The sequence below is a fragment of the Sceloporus occidentalis genome, unplaced genomic scaffold (assembly GCF_023333645.1).
Source record: "Sceloporus occidentalis isolate IW3139 unplaced genomic scaffold, rSceOcc1.0.p SCAF_1, whole genome shotgun sequence".
Classification (NCBI taxonomy): domain Eukaryota; kingdom Metazoa; phylum Chordata; class Lepidosauria; order Squamata; family Phrynosomatidae; genus Sceloporus; species Sceloporus occidentalis.
The window spans coordinates 205,242,700-205,262,204 of record NW_028316981.1 but is presented as its reverse complement, the minus strand read 5'-3'; positions in this window follow the sequence as shown (position 1 = coordinate 205,262,204).

The following is a 19,505-nucleotide window of genomic DNA, read 5'->3' as shown; positions in this document are numbered from 1 at the left end:
AAGTGTTTGGGTTAACTTGGAGGTAAAATTAATACAACATCCATGTCAGTTGGGCCCACAAGGGGAAATCATTGCAGAGTCTGGGTGCTACAGCTGAGAAGACCCTTTCTCACCTCTCCACATTTGTAGTCGCGCACTGGTATCTCTGTTCCAGGAAGGCATCATCCACGTCATCAGTTTGGCTTGGAAGTCTGTATTAGATCCCCACTACTGAATCCCGGTTGTTTCTCTTTCGCTTAATGTCTTACTCAGATGCTCTCAACTTGACTTATAGGATTTAAGTAATGGATCTGTTCTCAGGTGTACACATCCTTAATGTATAATACTATTCCACCTCTCTTCTTCTTTGGTCTATTTCTCTAAAATAGGTTATACTCTCATGATTCCAATCAGGATGCTCATCCCACCAATTATTCAGAAGAGCTTTGTTTTTGCTTCTTCTCACTGCTGAGAGTGTGATTTCCCAATGGCTTTTTGTGGCATGGGAAGGATTCAGATCCAATGCTCCTATGGTCCTAGTCAAATGCTCCAATCACTACACCACACTGGCTCTCATATAGGGCACTTATGTACCATAGATGTAATAACTAGGTCTTGCTTTAGGAATAATAATAATAATAATAATAAAATTTATTTCTATACCGGTTTTCCGCAGTGATCAAAGCGGTGTACATAGTAAAATTATTAAAACAACATAAAATTAAAACCACATTACATTAATTACAATATACAATTAAAACCCAATTCATAGGTGTACGTAAGTGAGAGGGAGAAAAGGGGATCGAACATAACTTCAGTGTACATGGGGGAATGCTTGGTTAAAGAGAAAGGTTTTAAACAGTTTTTTAAACAGTTCGAGGGAGGTAATGAGACGGAGCTCCTTGGGAAGACTATTCCAATGCTTGGGGGCCGTTACTGAAAAGGCCCTCTGAGAAGTAGTAACATATCTTGAAGTAGGGACTTCAAGCAAGTTCTTCCCGGTTGTTCTGAGAGTGCGGGGCGGATTATATGGGGAGATGCGGTCCTTCAAGTAACTCAGGCCCAAGCCATGTAGGGCTTTATAGGTAATTACCAACACCTTGTATTGTGCTCGGAAGCAAATAGGCAGCCAGTGAAGATCTTTTAAGATTGGTGAACCCACAAATGCTGCTGGGTTCTCCAGATGTATTGGATTGTATTTTCAATCTTCCCCATGCAGCATTGGGAAGGGGGCAAGTTAGATTATGGAAGCTGTATTCAACACATCTGGATGATGCATAGGTATTTACATAGATGTTATATGAAACAATGTAAAGGAGTCAGGCAAGGATTCATCCTTTCATCCTATCTGTTCAAGTTATATGCAGAAAATATTATATGAAAAGCAGACTTGGACAAAGAAGACAGAGGCATGAAAATAGGAGGATGGAACATCAATAATCTAAGACATGCAGATGACACAATACTACTAGCAGAAAACATCACAGAACTAGAGCAACTACTGAGGAAAGTCAAGAAAGAAAGTTCAAAAGCAGGCTTACTGTTGAACATAAAGAAAACAAAAAATAATGACCACAGGAGATATCCTGAAATTCAACCTAGACAATGAAGAAACAGAAATAGTAAAAGTGTTCCTAGACCTTGAATCAAGCATTGATCAGAATGGAGACTGCAGTCAAGAAATCAGAAGAAGACTAAGAATGGGGAGGACAGCTATGAAAGAACTAGAAAAAGTCCTTAAGACCAAAGACATACTGTACAGCTAAGCACAAAAGTCATAATTGTACAAGCACTTGTGTTCCCCATTGATGGCAATGGGGAACACAACTGCTTGCACAATTATGACTTTCGTATGGATGTGAGTGCTGGACAATTAAGAAAACGGCTAAAAACAAAGTAAATTTATTTGAGATGCAGGGCTGGAGAAGAGTGCTGAGAATACCACGGACAGCCAAAAAGACAAACAAATGGGTCATAGAACAGATTAGGCCTGAGAGCTCCCTGGAAACCAAGATGACTAAACTGAGACTATCATATTTTGGCCATATCATGAGAGGACACTGCTCATTAGAGAAGACCATAATGCTAGGAAAGGTGAAAGGAAAGAGAAAGAGAGTAAGAACAGATGCTAGGTGGATGGACTCCATCAGGGAGGTCATGAGCACAAAACTACAAGAATTGAGAACAGTGGTGGAGGACAAGGAGTATTGGAGATTTTTCATCCACAGGGCAACCATGAGTTGAGGTTGACTCGAGGGTAGTTAACAATAAATATGAAACAATCCTACGTTCTTTGGAAACAATGTGTGAACAAACTTCGGTAATGCAAAGATACCTCTGGGATATGAATGTGGGATTTGAATATCCAATGCCTATTAGTGAGAATGGAAGGATAGGTATCTTTAATCAGCAAACAAAAGGAAAATGCAAGCTGTTTCTCTGCCAACTTCTGTTGAATGCTCAGTTTTCACAGCCATAGCATTTCACTACCATCATCTTTCTTACATTGACTCTTTCCCCCATTACTGTATTCATAACATAAGACATAAATTGCAATATATCACAGGACACTTGTGCTGTCCACCCAAGCTGTCAACATATAAAATTAAATCTATTGCCCTTTGACACCATAAGATGCTGTTTGTCCAACTAGTTTGGACTTCTTGGGGGGGGGGGGAGTAGCTCTGGCATCCATGGATCTTCACTAAACTCTTGGCAACAGGCAGATTTCGGACAACATAGCTGTAGATGACATCATTGCTAAATGGATCAGTTGGAACAAAAGCTCTCCAGATCTTTCTTGGCACTATTTTATGAGATGAATTTGAAACTTGTAGAGTGTTCTTTGCATTTGAGAAAGGGCTAGCAGGTTTTCCATCCAAGTATCTCTGTACACAGTGTTCAACTGAGTGTGCTTTTATATTTAGCAGGTATTTATCAGAGCTTGGGAAATTACATTTCAAAGATAATTAATTAAAGGTATTGCACCAAGCAGAGTTTGGCTACTGCCAGTTCTATCTGTAGGATTCTGGTAGTTTTGGTCCAAAGGGAGTTTTGGGCCAAAAGAGTAATTCCAAGTTCTGGTTTTAAAGCCCCGCAAGAGTAATTAATTGCCATTATGTTATTGTTGTCATTGTTGTGTGCCTTTAAGTAATTTCCAACTTATGGTGACCCTAAGGCAAACTTATCATGGCATTTTCTTGGCAAGATTTGTTCAGAGGTTTGCCATTGCCTTCTCTTGAGGCTGCAAGCATGTGACTTGTCCAACAAACCTGATCTCCAGAGTCACAGTCAAACCACTATGCCACACTGGCTCTCAAATTACCATTATAGTTATACCTTACCATTATAATTACCATGCTAGTTCTACCTTAAAAACCCAACTATTTATTTTCCAGTTTCTGAAAGGTATATAAAATAGATACACTTGATTTAGGGTTTAAATTTCTGAATTTTTTACATTCGGCAGCACAAGATACAGCAGAAACTAATATTTGAGCAATGTAACATTCTTATTCTTGGCATTTGCAGTGCAGGGAGGCATACTTAGAAATAATTCTCAGCCAGTAAAATCTAGTGCCTCACCAAACCCTGAATCTTTTGATTCCATAGGATGGTGCCATGACAGTTAACATGGCAATCACAGCACTGTTATTATGTAGTGTGAAAGGAGCCTGGATGTCTACACTGAGTGGTAATAAACTCCCAGGACTGAAGAGTGAAGCTCTTTTAGGACCTTCTGTATCCAAGCATGTGCTGTATCGCTAAGATGCAATCCTTCTGACAGACCAAAGACAGTAAGGACTATATGTGATATATTGATGGTTATACAATTGGGAAGTTTGCAAGAGTGGTTTATTCTCTTGAAGAAGTGGAATGAGATTCCCCACCACCACCACCATCCCTGAGCCCACATGCTGTTGGTATTGAAACCTGTAGCTGGAAAACAGACCTTAGTACTGCCAGACTGAAATTGGAAGAGGCAGTTAACGGAACTCTAAAGTTCTGGTGGAAAACTTCCGGTTGGGAACGGCAGCCCGTCGGACGCAAGCTTCAGGTTCTCTGAAGACCGTCCTCTTTGCTGGCGTTTTTCCCGCACGTTGAGACCAGCGCGGAGTGGGGAAAAACCCCGGGTACGGCAATACCCGGGTGAAGAAGCTCAGCAAGCCCCCTCAAACGCCTCCCCTCCTCGCCTGAGCCGGAGGGCTCTGGTGAGGAGATAGAGGCGCGGGGACTTTTGGAGTTGTCGCCGCCAGCAAGGTAGAGCCGAGCAAGGCTCTGAGAGCCGCCCCCATCTTTTTAAATTGGCAACGACAAACAAGAAGGGGAAAATAACAAAGGCTGTTTGGACTTCTAAAGCCCTAATTATCTTCGGTGCCAAGCCTTCAAAACAGAAGGAGATAGAACCATTCAAGGGCGGAGAAAGTGAGTAAACTTTAACTTGGATTAAAGTGGCGTGGTTGGTGTATAGAGCTGCATCCACATTGCTTCCCATTGCATACCTAAACGGACTTCCTACAGTAGCAATATTTGGACACTCAAGCATTTACCCTTGGAATTTAAAAGCTTGACTATTTACCTATTTTAAGTTTGGAACTTAACAAGGGAAGAACGCTTGAGTGAAATAAACATCAACAGCTGGGGAATCGGGCAAATGACAGTCAGCTGGGTAGCTGCTACAGCTGGAGCAAGCAAAAGACTAAGAAAGTAAATTCAAACACAAACCTCAAGAAATCTAGATAGAGTAAATACAAAATACAAAATAAAATCACTGCTACCAGAAGAAGACCAAGGGAAAGCTGGGAAGGAAGGGGATGCAATAAAGATATAAAGTAGTAATAACGAAGAGGGGAAGTGTTGGAGAGGATTAGATTTAAGGAAGCCTAATAACGGAAGAAGACAGAGGACTAAAAAGAGGAGACTGTTCAAGGAGGAAAGACCTTGAGAACGATTGAAAATAAGTCAGAGAAATCATCTAAGGGAGATAAAAGTCTATTCCACTGTTTAATTGATTGGGAAAAGAAGAGCTTGGCTGAAATAAGCAAGAGGTTAATAGCAGCAAACAGAAACGGGGAAGAAAGAGAAAGTTTGAGAGAAGGAGACGGTGAGAGAGAGAAGAAAACGGAGGCAGCCAAACAGGGATAAAAAAGGAGGACCTAAGGGAATAGGGAAAGCTGAACTTTCTAAGTCCCTAAATCTTAAAGCGCTTCTAGAAGCAGAAGGGGGAGAAAGTGGTTATAAGAAAAGGAACGTAAAGTGGACGGGAGAGAGGCTTCTGAAAACAAGGAAGCATAACGGAGGATTGGAAAGCAACCCCAGAAAAGATAGAGGACGGAGATGAAAAGGAAATAAAAAGAAGAAGCTGATAACGAGGGGAAACCAAGGACGTGGATGTGTGAGAGTGTCTGTGGGTGTGAGTGAGTGTCTACTCCCACCCCCCTACCCTCCCCCCCCCTTTTTTTTTCTTCTTTTCTCTCTTTTTATTTAGGGGAAAACTGAAGCAAATGAGGAAGTAAAGAAAGGAAGAAAAGAAGAAGTGAAACCCAGGGGAAGACAGCAGAAACCAGCAGGAGGAGAAAGGCTGCAGTTAAAGGAAAGAAAAAAAAACAGCTCAGGAGGCAGAAAAGACAGTTAGATAGTAAGGTTGACTGGTGGAACTTCCAAAGGAAGTTAGTCCTCCTAACATTTAGTTCTCCTAACATTTAATAAGAATATCTTAGGAATCAAGACCATTAATATCTTGATAAGAAAGGAGACTAGTAGAGAAAGGGGAAAAGGAGAACTTTGAGGAGGAGAGTGGAAGAAAGGGGAAAAAAGGAAGTTATATTAATAGAGGAAGAAGTATATATAAAAGGAAAAGGAAATTGAAGAAGAAAAAAAAGAAAAAAAAGAGGGAAGAAGAGGAGAAGGGAAAAGGAGGGGAAAAAAAAGAAAGAAGAAGAAGAAGAAAATAAGAGCTTTTAATACTAATAGAGAGTGAAATAGGAAACTTAGGCAAGGACAGTGCCATTAGGAGGAGACTAAAAGGGAAAGCAAAGTAGAATATTGGAAAGGAGAGGAGTAGAATTGGGATAAGGAGGAAGTTATACTAGGGATAGACACAACAAAGGTAAAAATGAATACAAGGAGAACAAAATTTGACCCCGGATATCAGAGAAGAACCTCGGTCGGAGCTGGTTCATCGGAACAGACAACTCTACTAGAAGAATTAAAGACCTTATATCAGGACATGAAGGAAGATATAAAAGCACTGAAAAGAGACATGAATGCTATGAGGAAAGAAATTAAACAAGAAATTCGTCAGGAAATCAGGGCAGAATTAAAGGACATTAAGGAAACTTTAGGGAAAGCAACTGAAGACATTTCCTTGATGGAAAAAAATATAGGTAAAATAGAGGACAAGACTAATAAGATTAACAAGAAAGTAATAGACCTAGAAAGAAATTACGAGAGAGATTTAGATGAGAGAGCCCTGCAAGATCAAAAACAACGCGAGAACTGTATAAAAATTAGAGGCCTAAAAGAAAAGGAGAACGAAGATCTCTATGATTATTTAGCACCTATATTAGCAGATTATATTGGAGCAGACCAAGATCAGTTTCAATGGGAAATAAGTAAAATGTTCCGCATTAATTCTAAAATAGCAAAGCAGAAGAGATTACCACGGGACGTTGTTATTTATTTTACCAGGAAAAAAATTAGAGATGAAATTATACAATTAAATTACGATCAGAAGCTGGAATTCGAAGGGGAAGAGCTAATTGTATACAAAGATATCCCTTTAAGGATTTTGAAAAAAAGAGCTGAGTACAGACCACTTGTCACTCTATTAAGAGACAACGATATCATATATAGATGGGACAGACTGGAAGGAGTTTCCTTTAAATATAAATCAGAACTATTTAAAATAAATTCTACAATGAAAATGAAAGATTTCTTAACAAAATATAAAAGAGACTTGGAGAGAAAAGAAAATCTGAACAAAAAAGAAGAACAAGCAGAGAAACCCACAAATAAATCCGACTCAGAAGAAGAAGAAAAAGAGGAAGAAAAAGAGGAAGAAAAAGGAGATCAAAATAGAAACCAAAGTGACAACGAAGAAGAGACACCAGGAACTAATCAATAAAGATAAAAGAAAATAAGGTAAGATATAAGGACTATTTATCTAAGCTCAATAAAATACATAATTTAAAAATTATATCTTGGAACATAAGGGGAATGAACTCCCCACAAAAACGCAGAAAAGTATTTCACTATTTAAAAAAACAAAAGGCGGATGTGATTTGTCTCCAAGAAACGCATATCAGAGAGAAAGATGTCAGATTACTGGAAAATAGAAGACTGGGTAAAGAATTCATTTCGGCAAATTTCAAAAAGAAAAATGGAGTAGTGATATATATAAATAATAAATCTATTGTGAAAAAGTTATTTGAAGACACAGATGGGAGGTACATAGGTCTGGAAATAACGGTACCAACTGGAAAATATATGATCATAGGGCTATATGCACCATTGGATAAAAAAGAACAGTTCTATAACAAAATAAATAAGGAAATGAGCAAATTTAATTATGAAAAGACCATTGTTATGGGAGACTGGAACGGGGTGGTAGACCCAGAAATTGATAGGAAGTCCCAGAAAAAGATCAAGAAGACACAAGGGAAGTTACCTAAATCTTTTGCAAATATGATTGAAGAACAAGCACTCCATGACATTTGGAGATATAAATATCAAAACTCCAAAGATTATACATACTTTTCAGAGAGGCACAAATCCCTCTCTAGAATTGATATGATGTTTGCTACTAGTTTGATATGTAAGGAAGTTGTGAAGATGAACTACGAACCCAGGACTATATCAGACCATAGTCCTATTATTATCGAAATTAAAACACAACAAGCGGACTATTCTTGGAGACTTAATTTAACGCTACTTCAAAAAGAAGAGATAACGCTTAGAGGGAAAGAAGCCTTAAAAATATTCTTTGAGGAAAATATGAAAGAGGACATTGATGTAACAACGGTGTGGGAAGCCTCAAAAGCTTATATGAGAGGCTTTTTCATCCAACAAAACTGTATTGCCAAAAGGAAGAAAAGAGAGAAATTAAATATATTGTATACTATGTTACACCAAAAAGAAAAAGAGTTAAGCAAAAACCCAGTAGATAGGATCAGGCTTAAAGAAATTAAAACTCTTAAAAAGCAAATAGATTTGGAAGAGAGTGAGGAATTGCAAAACAAATTGAGATATTTGAAACAGACGTATTTTGAGCAGGCTAATAAGCCAGGTCGATGGCTTTCATATAGATTAAAAAAACAAAGAGAAAGAAATATAATATCAGAAATAATGACGAAAGAGAAACTGATTACTACTGATCCAAAAAAGATAAAAAAAGAATTTCAAGATTTCTACACTTTATTATATAGTGATAGTACAACTTCCAAAGATGATATTATAGAATATTTAAAGAAAGCAAATCTGAAAATATTTACTCCTCAACAAAGAAGTTTATTAAATAGCCCAATAACTACGGCTGAAATTACAGAAGCCATCAAAAAGGGGGAAAAAAGGAAGTCTCCTGGACCAGATGGATTTCCCATTGAATACTACCAAAATTTTGAAGATCAGTTATTGCTCCCACTTAAGGCCACAATGAATGCAATTGGAAAACAAAAGTATCCCAGGACTTGGCAACAAGCAAACATCACTCTTCTGTTGAAAGAAAATAGAGATCCTAAAGACGTCCAAAATTACAGACCAATATCCTTACTGAACACGGATTACAAGTTGTTCACTACAATCTTGTCAGAAAGGTTTAAAAAAGTACTTTCAGAATGGATCCATGAAGATCAAGCTGGATTTCTGCCAAAGAGACATTTAAAAGATAACATACGTACTATTTTGAATTCTATTGAATATTATGAAAAACATAGTGAAAAGGAGCTAGCATTGATATTCATGGACCTTGAGAAAGCCTTTGACAACATTAGCTGGACAACGTTATTCATTATGTTGGAAAAGCTGGAGGCTGGGGCACAATTTCAGAAATGGATTCAGGTAATATATAAAGAACAAAGGGCGAAGTTAATAATAAATAACTGTAAATCTGAAGAATTCGAAATAAAACGGGGAACTAGACAAGGTTGCCCTCTGTCCCCATTGTTATTTATATTTGTATTGGAAATGTTGAACAACAGAGTTAGGTTGGAGGAACAGATTCAAGGTCTAAAAATTAAGAAAACTGACTATAAAATGAGGTTATTCGCCGACGACGTGGTTTATATCCTGGAAAACCCCTGTAACAGTATTCAGACGTTAATTAGTCTTGTACAAGAATTTGAAAAAGCTTCGGGGCTCAAAGTGAACAAGGACAAAACCAATATGCTGACGAAAAATATGGACGATGCGGCTGTTAAGAATTTGGAAGAACTTTCGGGATTTAGAACAGCAAAAAAAGTAAAATATCTAGGGATAACGATAACCAATAGGAATACAGACTTATTTCATAACAATTATGAGGAAACGTGGAGGAGCATCAAACAAGATCTTGTTAAATGGGGGAATATTCAGTTATCTCTGTTGGGGAAGATAGCGGTTATTCAAATGAATGTGCTTCCAAAAATTTTGTTTAAATTCCAAACTATTCCGATCTTGCACTCTTTTAAACCTTTGGATAAGTGGCAAAACGATATAATGAAATTTATTTGGAATAAAAAGAAGGCCAGAATAGGAAAGAAAATAATGTGCGATGAGAAAAGCAGGGGGGGGTCTGGGACTTCCAAATTTGAAAATCTATTATTTTGCATCCATATTGCTGTGGTTAATAGAATGGATCCTCTTAGAAAATGAGTACATACTGAATTTAGAAGGAGATGGATTAAGATTCGGGTTTCATGGGTATTTATTTTATAACAAAGATAAAATTCATAGAGAATGTAAAAACCATATTATAATTAGATCACTGCTGAAGGTGTGGGACAAACTAAAATTGAGACTATGTAACCAACTTGCTCATAGCTGTTCTCCACACGAAGCCTTTTTTGGGAGGGAAGGTATACCCAAGCAAAAATGGCTAAGATACGCAGATTTAATTAATGTAATACAAGACTCAACACAATTTAAAACAATGGAAGAGTTACAAAGTTCAGACATATCATGCCACTGGTATTTATATATGCAACTAAAAGCAAGATGGAAAATTGACAAATTACAACCAGGCATATATAACAAGAGAAATGAATGGGAAGAGATAATGGGGAAAGGAAAGAAAAATGCCATCGCCAGATTTTATAAAATGATTCTGAGATGGGATACGGAGGAGGAGGTAATCAGACGTAGCATGATTTTATGGGCACAGAATGTGGGCCATAACATAGCATATCAAAAATGGGAGAATATTTGGACTAAAAGTCTTAAATATACTAGCAATCAGAATTTAAAGGAGAATATATATAAAATGACATATAGATGGCATCTTTCTCCACAAAGAATCTCCTTGATGTTTAAAGGCAGCAAACCAGAGTGTTGGAAATGCTCTAAAGTAACAGGATCATACTACCATGTATGGTGGACGTGCATGGTGGCAAAACAATATTGGCTAAAGGTGCATAATATTATAACTAGAGAACTAAATATTCAAATCTCTTTTCTTCCTGAAACATACTTGTTGGGTATGATCGATTCAGAATTGCAGAAACAACATGGTAAACTGATTTTTTATCTCCTTACCTGTGCTAGAATTTCATTTGCTACATTTTGGAAATCTGATCAGACGCCATCTATGGAAAAGTGGATAATGAAAGTATATGAAATGGCAGAAATGGATAAGATGACTTGTTGGATGAGGGAAAAAAGTGAAGAATCCATCAAAAAAGAATGGGAACCCTTTTACAAATTTATAGAAAGAAAATGGAAAAATATCGTGATTTTGAGTTAACTATGTAATATGACACGTAGTAGAACATAGTAATATGATTCTAGCAGAAATCAGGATTTAATCTGAATTTGTATCTCCAAAATATAAACGTACACAGAGCAACGAAACTGAATTTAAGTTCCTCAAATCAGGCTGTAGTTTGCCTACATAGTTCTCCATGTTTGAAGTAGTTTTATAAGGTAAAAATGGCTTACAAACAATATGACAGAAAAGCTACTCCGGAAAACTGGATTATATAATTTGGGTACCTTGTATAGAAAAACAATTAAATATTAAATCAAGTATAGGCTCTTAACATTTTTGGTAATAAGTTCATATAGCTTTACTCGCTTAAGGGAAACTACAGGGTAGAAGATTGTTCAAAAATTATATGATAAGAAACCTAGGGGTGAAAATTGGATTGAACAAATTGGGTATTTAGTGAAGGAAACATTTGAACTACATGTAAGATAAAAAACAATGGAAAATTTATACATTGTATAGAGATCCAGACAGTTGGAAGGCATAGTTTATGTTAAATGTATTTTATTAATGTTAAATGTTTAATGAGGAAGATGAGTGAGGTACATACTGTTTAGATAAAAATTTACTTTGTGTGTAATTATTGTAAAACATACGTGACTTCTTTGTGTTTTTTTTTCTTTTTTTATCTCTGTCTTTTGTACGCGTTTAAAACTTTGAAAACAATAAAAAAAAATAAAGTTCTGGTGGAATAATAGTGGGAAATTAATTCTCCATTTGAGAGCCAGCATGGTGTAGTGGCTTGATCATTGGACTAGACTCTAGAGACCAGGGTTTAAATCCCCACTCAGGCATGAATACCCAATGGATGTCCTAGGGCAAGTCACACACACTCAGCCTCAGAGGAAGGCAAAGGCAAACCCCTTTGAACAAATCTTGCCAAGAAAACTCTGTGATATTTTTGCCTTAAGGTTGCCATAAGATAGAAATGACTTGAAGGCACACAACAAAATTCCCCTTGCCATTAAACTGATCAAATGATGCCTAGAGACAGATTGATCTACCTGTGATCTCTCAAAAGTCAAATCAGCCCCCTGATATTGCATGGTTAAATGAAACCATGATTACAAGAGCTATTGAACAGCCTCCTACCTAGCTTTCAACTGGGAGGAGTTTCACTCTTTTGTAGTCCTAAATTGAATATCCCATTCAATTTAAAGTCTGCACTCTTGAGTCCCCCGGTTTGCAATATACTAAGGCACAATACATAGAACACTTTCTTGGCAATTGTTTTTGATCAAATGAACAAAAAATAATACTTTCTGCTGCTGCAAGGTAATTCATGCACAACTATGCCACAGGTGTGCAGCCTGTACCTCACAAGCTATTTTTTCACCTAGACATGTGGTGGACTGTGATCAGCGATTGCAAAAATTATGTCAATCTATACATTATATGTCAAATGAAGAGGAAGATTGTTATGCACTGTGGTATGACCAAATACATTCACTCCCTTCCACCACTGCATTCATCACTCATTTTGCAAAGTAGATATAGATCCCCAGACAATATGGCATGTTTTTTATTGTTAAAAAAAAAAATCTCAGTTATTTTTTCCCCTCTCCAACACTATTTTCTAAAGGCACTATGAAGTGAGATCAATCCATTCCAGCTATTCTTTTGAAACACTTATCTTTAAGTAAGCTCAAGTCCCTCACCATGGTGATTTGGTTGACATGGTTAAGATTCACCAGTTTCTATGACCTTGAATATTAAAACTCATTTGCACTTGGAAAAGAAGATGAGGGCTTGGTGGCACATCTTCACTGCAAACATTTTGGCTGCTAAGCAACCATTTTGTTTGGCAGCAACCATCACATTCATAAAGACCCAGAGCTGCCAAGAGGATATTATCAAGGCTAGAGATACATGTCCCCAGGGGTCAAGACTTAGAAAAGGGGTCAACAGAAATGGGTATGATGCAGTAGGAATGGGTAAGATGCTAGTTCTTTTTGGATGTGCACGGAAATCTTATTACTCTAAGCAGTCAAATATTGATTGGGGAAGAGTAGCGATTGAAAAGTAGAAAATAAAATATAACATTATTTTGTCCTATTAAAATGCCCTGAAATCTCTGGATAAATCCAATTTAAAAACAATGCTCTCAGCATCATTTAGAAACTTGCACAATGCTAAAAGAATGCCTGCCATCTAAAAATGCATGTTATCCTCTCCATTTTCCACCCATAATGTCCTATCAAACTTCCCTTTTTCCTGATGTTCCATGTTTTCCTTTGCAAATAGCAGGCTGGCAGCCAATAGTGTGCAACAGGGAAGCGGAAATGTTGAATGTTGTGATGTCAAGACATGGGTCAATTTAGTTAGATAATTGGAGGTGGAAGTAGATGTGGTGGGGCGATTTTGGTATATTCACAGATGCTTCATGCTCTTTAGCTTGATTTTCATGTCAAGATCTGCCCAAGATACAAATCCTTTTAATGTTGTGGTATCCCTATGACAAAAACACTAACATATGTAGTATTAGATATACAAATCTGCTAGGTTTGTACTACTTGAAGACCCTACCCTAAGGATACAGTTTTGTCTGCTACATTTTAACTTAAATTTATGGTATACTAATGTCAGCTAGCCTATTCTTTTTGGTACACGTATTTCCTCACATTTTGTCTTTCAATTTTGATGAACATAAATATGTACTACAGTGGGACAAGCAATCCTGAAAAAGTGAAAAACATATATAACCTACGTCAAGTCAATTAGTCATATATTAGATATATATAATTTAAAAAGGATGTTGAGAAACTGGAGCATGTCCAAAGGAGGGCGACTAAAATGGTGAAGGGTCTGGAAACCATGCCCTACGAGGAATGACTTAGGGAGCTGGGGATGTTTAGCCTGGAGAAGAGAAGGTTAAGGGGTGATATGATAGTCCTGTTTAAATATTTGAAGGGATGTCACACTGAGGAGGGAGCAAGCTTGTTTTCTGCTGCTCCAGAGACTAGGACCCGGAACAATGGATGCAAACTGCAGGAAAAGAGATTCCACCTCAACATTAGGAGGAACTTCCTGACAGTAAGGGCTGTTCAACAGTGGAACAAACTCCCTCGAAGTGTAGTGGAGTCTCCTTCCTTGGAGGTCTTTAAGCAGAGGCTGGATGGCCATCTGTCAGGGATGCTTTGATTTGGATTTCCTGCATGGCAGGGGGTTGGACTGGATGGCCCCTGTTGTTTCTTCCAACTCTACAACTCTATGATTCTATGATTCTATATTGTCATATATTGATTCATCTTTTGGACTGTAACATTTTCTACTATATATCCTGGCAGTCCCATGGTGACTTTTGCAGGACTCACTGAAATGTTATTCTGGAACATGATCTATCATTGACTAATTACACCTCAAAATACCTAGATTACTGCACTACATTCTTATAGCGCTGCTATTCCACTTTAACTGTTCTGGCTGCCTCCTGTTGCATTCTGGCATTTGCAGTTAAAAGAGAAGGTTTTGAATTCTCAGCCAGAGAGCTCTTAGACCTCACTGAACTCTAAACCCCAAAATGCAACAGGAGGCAGTCAGAGCAGTGAAAGTGGAATAGCAGCACTATAAGAGTGTAGTGCGGCAATGCCTCTCCTATGTTGCACATTGAAACAGGTATGGATCCCCACCCCATTTCTTAAGACTATGGGACTGAGGGCCCTTATAACTCTTCAGATAATCTTTATTCTGTCCAGGATCACTTTTATCAGATTCTGGCCACCTGAGTGCTCAACTAGACTGGCCCAGTTAACATCAACACTCCACTCAAGCTTTCTCAAGTACAGGAGTCTCAGGATATGTACATGGGGAATGAGCAAGCTCTTTGGTACTATTTTAGGCTATTTATTATATGGGAATATATAGATACACAAATAGATACATTTCCCTTTTGGGGATTAAGCATGTTAATACCTACATCCTAAATTCCATTCCATTGCATTGCATTTAAAGCATCACTACATTACATTATATACCCCTTGGGATGTTACACTTCCATAAGCACATTTATAGGGGCTGCTTTTATCTCTCTGTATCTCTTTAACAGGCTTTATAATAGCAAATACATGTGGACACAGAGTCCTTCTAAACCACTTATTTTAACCATTTATCCATTAGTGTCATCAGGTTCTTTCATACTTTTCGTAGTGTCTGTTAAGACATTATACAGCCATTGCATAAAGGCTTCTACTAGTACAGAAATGTGTCCCTAGTATCATATTCACAGCCATCTTAACCATAGGTTAGTATTGTATTCATTCAAATACTCATTCTTTTCTGTTCAGGTAATACTCATCTTTAACAGATTCTATGTCTACACAGGCACTCAAAGGTTAAGCTCCTTGAGTATTGTTAAATCTTAATAGCATCCATTACCACATATCTATAGCCTAACCTTTAAAAGCGCTTACCACGGTTCTGGATATATTCCAGGGATAGAGTTTAGCACCCTGGGTAGTTCCTTTAGAGTTTACAGTGGATCATCTTTCCAGTGGCATGGATACCATCAGTCACCACTACATTTAGATGCCAGGCAAAGTTGTTCCTCTTTCAAAAGTCCTTTAACATTTAATACATATATTATTGTAATACACATATTATTATTATTATTATTATTATTATTATTATTATTATTATTATATTTAATTTTTTTAGTATTTTCACATTTTAATATTGAAATTAGGTCATTGCTTTGGTTTAAATTTTATTGATGGACTTTATAAAAAGGATTGTAGACCATGCTGAGGCTGCGTGCCAGTGAGGATGTATAACAAATAAAACAACATAGCAGTGATATTGCTTTGGTTTGAATCAATAGTTGTTGTTTTTTCCCCACATGTGCCCTGTTCAAGATGGATCCAGTAGTACCATGTGATGCAGTAGTAAATAAGAATGGTGCAATAGTAAAGCCGCTTCTTATTTAGTTTTGTACCAATATATTTGGATCACCATGTACAGTTTCATAATTTTAGATTCTGGACTTAAGGATCTTGGGTGAGTAATGGGTATTTAGACTGTAATATGTGTTTATTTTGTATTAAGTCATCTCTGCTGCACTGAGGGACCCTACAATTAATTTTGCTGACTGAGACCATAGATTTCTGCCCCAAAGTCCTCCAATGAATGCACTATTGGCTGAATCCATCTGATCAAAGGTTCAACACAATACACTAAATGCCAGATATTTTTTTAAGGGAAAATTGTTTCTCTATCTTTAATAGTTATTTAGAAGAGGAAGATTCAGCAGATGCAACTTCTCTATCTGCCTCTTAGGAACCTGAATTGTACTATGTGTAATACACGCTCTCAACTTCAGGGGAAAGCAATTGCAAATCACCTCTGAGCAAATCTAGCTATGAAAGCACCACGAGAGTTTCACTTTAGGGTCGCCATAAGTCAGAAATGTCTTGAAGGCACACAGCAACAACAAAAAAACCCATTCTTTTTTACTCTGATAGAGTGCACAGGAGGGAACCCACATATGTTGTCCTGAATACATTAGAGGAAAAGTGGGATAAAGATGTAAATAAGAAACAAATAAATCATATAGGCTCACAGGACTCTGAAGTGATGCCATCCAGAAACTGGTTTAGAATCATAGAGTTGGAAGAGACCACAATGACCATCCAATTCAACTCCTTGCCATGCTGGAAGATGCAATCAGAGCACCCCCAACAGATGACCATCCAGTCTCTGTTTAAAATCCTCCAAAGAAGGAGACTCCATCATACTCTGAAGCAGCATATTCCACTGTTTTACAGCTCTTACCATAACAAACTTCTTCCTAGTGTTTGGGAATCTTTTTTCCTGTAGTTTGCATCCATTGCTCCATGTCCTAGTCTCTGGAGCAACAGAAAACAAGCTTTCTCCATCCTCAATATGATATCTCTTCAAATATTTAAACACAGCGATCATGTCAGCTCTTTTCTCTTCTCCAGGCTACATGTATCCCACTCCCTAAGTCACCCCTCATAGGGCATGGTTTACCTGCTCATCTACTGTTTGTGAGAACTAGGCCAACGTGGCAAAGCAGCAAAGACAGTTTTAGGAAGAAGATATTTAAAGCAGCTGCTCTTGTTTGTTTTGGCTGAGAACTATCTGCATCTGGTCTGTATCCTTTGCAAAATTTGTTTTTCACACCTGGAGCCATCTGCCTTCTCTTTCCTCGTTTTTCTGTGCCTGCTTTCATTTTTGCATCCTTTTTCATTGCAAAGCATCCAATCTATAAGTAGCATCATTTGAAGCTGTCACAAAAGGTACTAGTGGGCGGCATATGAATTACACTAGCAGTTATTGACAAAACATTAAGTTGGGCAAGATCAATTTGGCTGTACATTGATTCATGCAAAAATCTTTCTAAAGATCCATGTGACCTTTTTCAGTATGTCAGTTCAGAGTAAATAACCAGCTTTAAATAGACTTTACTGTTTTGTTAAAGGGGACCTTTAATGCACAAAGCAGGGTGAGATGGCTCAATAACAGCTCTCAGTAATTCACTTGGCACACGATGTGTGGGCTTCAATCAAGTCAGTAATCTCAACTAGAGTATATCCATTGAAAACTAAATGGTGAGTCCACACATATATAAATTTCACTGATTGAATGGATCTGTTTGAGTTTGCACTACCACTAAGATTTAAGGCAAAAAGCAAACCAACATGTTATGCTATATTTTTCAATAGTTATTATACTTTTAATATTTTTTCCAGAAAATAATTCCAATTTTCTTTGAAAATCACATACTTGAAAAAGATTCCTTACACACTGCATGCATATAAATAAAATGAAAGAGATAACAAAAGAAATAAATGAAAAGGTTAATGAGATACAAATGAATGGAGTCAGTTTTGTCTGCATCACTTCACCCGTTTTGTATCTTTCTTTTCAGGGAAGGAGAAGGCTGATTTAAACTGACTGTTGGTATATTTCACTAGAATGTCTTCTTGTGCAGGCCCCATTGAAATAAACTGGAAATATAGAAAAGTACAAGAGGGAATGATCTTAATTTATTTATCATTACATTCATCCTTTTTTCTGAGGAGCTCAAGGTGTTGTATATGGTTCTCACCCCAATATTCACACACACCACTTTGTTCTCACAAACACAGGAGGCAGGTTGCAGTCTTTAACCATTGTGCCACACACTTCCTTTTTGTTCTCTGTCTCTGTTTCCTACCTTTCATTTATACAACACCTTCCACCCAAAACTGGGACTCAAGAGGAAGTAAATTCCAGAGACTAGGGGCAGTCACTGAGAAATCCCTTACATGCTGAAATATAGGTGAGAACTCTTATTGTATCCTGTGTGTAGGTAATCAGGGCATGTTGTAGTTGACAGACCCCTCCCCAAAATCACTGTACAAATTGGTAGGTGGTATGAACTAATACCTGGATTCATCCCAGCATATGTGATGGGAACTTTGTGAGCAACCATAACTATCATGTCGAACTCATTCTGCAGAGACACCTGACTCCTGTGCTTCATCATACATCATACATCAGACCAATGGTGGAGAAATGTAAGGGGTTTCATGGGGTGTTGAATTTCCATTCCCAGCAGCGTTAGCCAGCCTTATCAGTAGTGATGTGTGTTGGGTGCTGTAGTTCAAAAACGTCTGGAGGCTGCTTATTCCATGTCTCTATTTCAGGTCACATATGGTCATTCCTCAGAAGTCTGTATTTTTGGATTGTTCATTGGTCCAAGTATTAAGGGTTTTTTAAAACATTCCAATAATAATTAATATTAATAATGAAGCACACATACCAAAAGCACAATTTCTTTTGCTTTCACATTAGATGACCTTGCTAAGAACCTCACTTCCACTGCACTTAAATAAGAAATGCTCCTGTTTTGCAGTGGTCTGACATTTGTTTCTCTGGAGAAAAGCAATGAGATACAGTTTAAAGCTTGCATGCCATCAGCTAAAGAAATTGCTCTTAGTAAAAAGGCTTCACTTCATTTTGGATTCTGTACCTTTGACACGGCAGGACAGTTGTGAAGGATTTAAAATACTTCTATACCTGACAGAAAGCTCTCTTTTCTTTCATACAGCATACATCATAAATCTAAGACAAGTCATTTTAGAAAGAAGAGTAAGGTGAATATACTGATCAAAAGGCAGCTGTTGAATGAGACAGAATAAAAATGAGAATACAATGGGTTAAAAAAAATTCAAAGGAAGCTGACTTAAGGCATGTCTACACTGGACATTTCAATGGTTTCCTATCCTCCTTGTCTTGACCTGTCCAGATGATGCAGGGCCGAAGGAAAAATTTGACTGTGGACTATCTATACATGATTTTATACTGGGTTACAATAAATCAGTCTGTGTAACTGGTATAAAAAGTACCAGGAATTGACAGAAAATATTCTGGGATTTTTTAAAAAAACATATATGGATATCCAAAATAAGGAAAGAACAGGAACAAAATCTTGGAGTATGTGAGATGAGACAGGGGAGCAAATGTGACCTAGCTGGTTTTGCCAAACCCTTGGCTCTGGCCACCAACCTATGAAGGCAGTTGCTACAGTGGACAAACAGATAAACAGTGAGAAGATTCAGTAAGACTA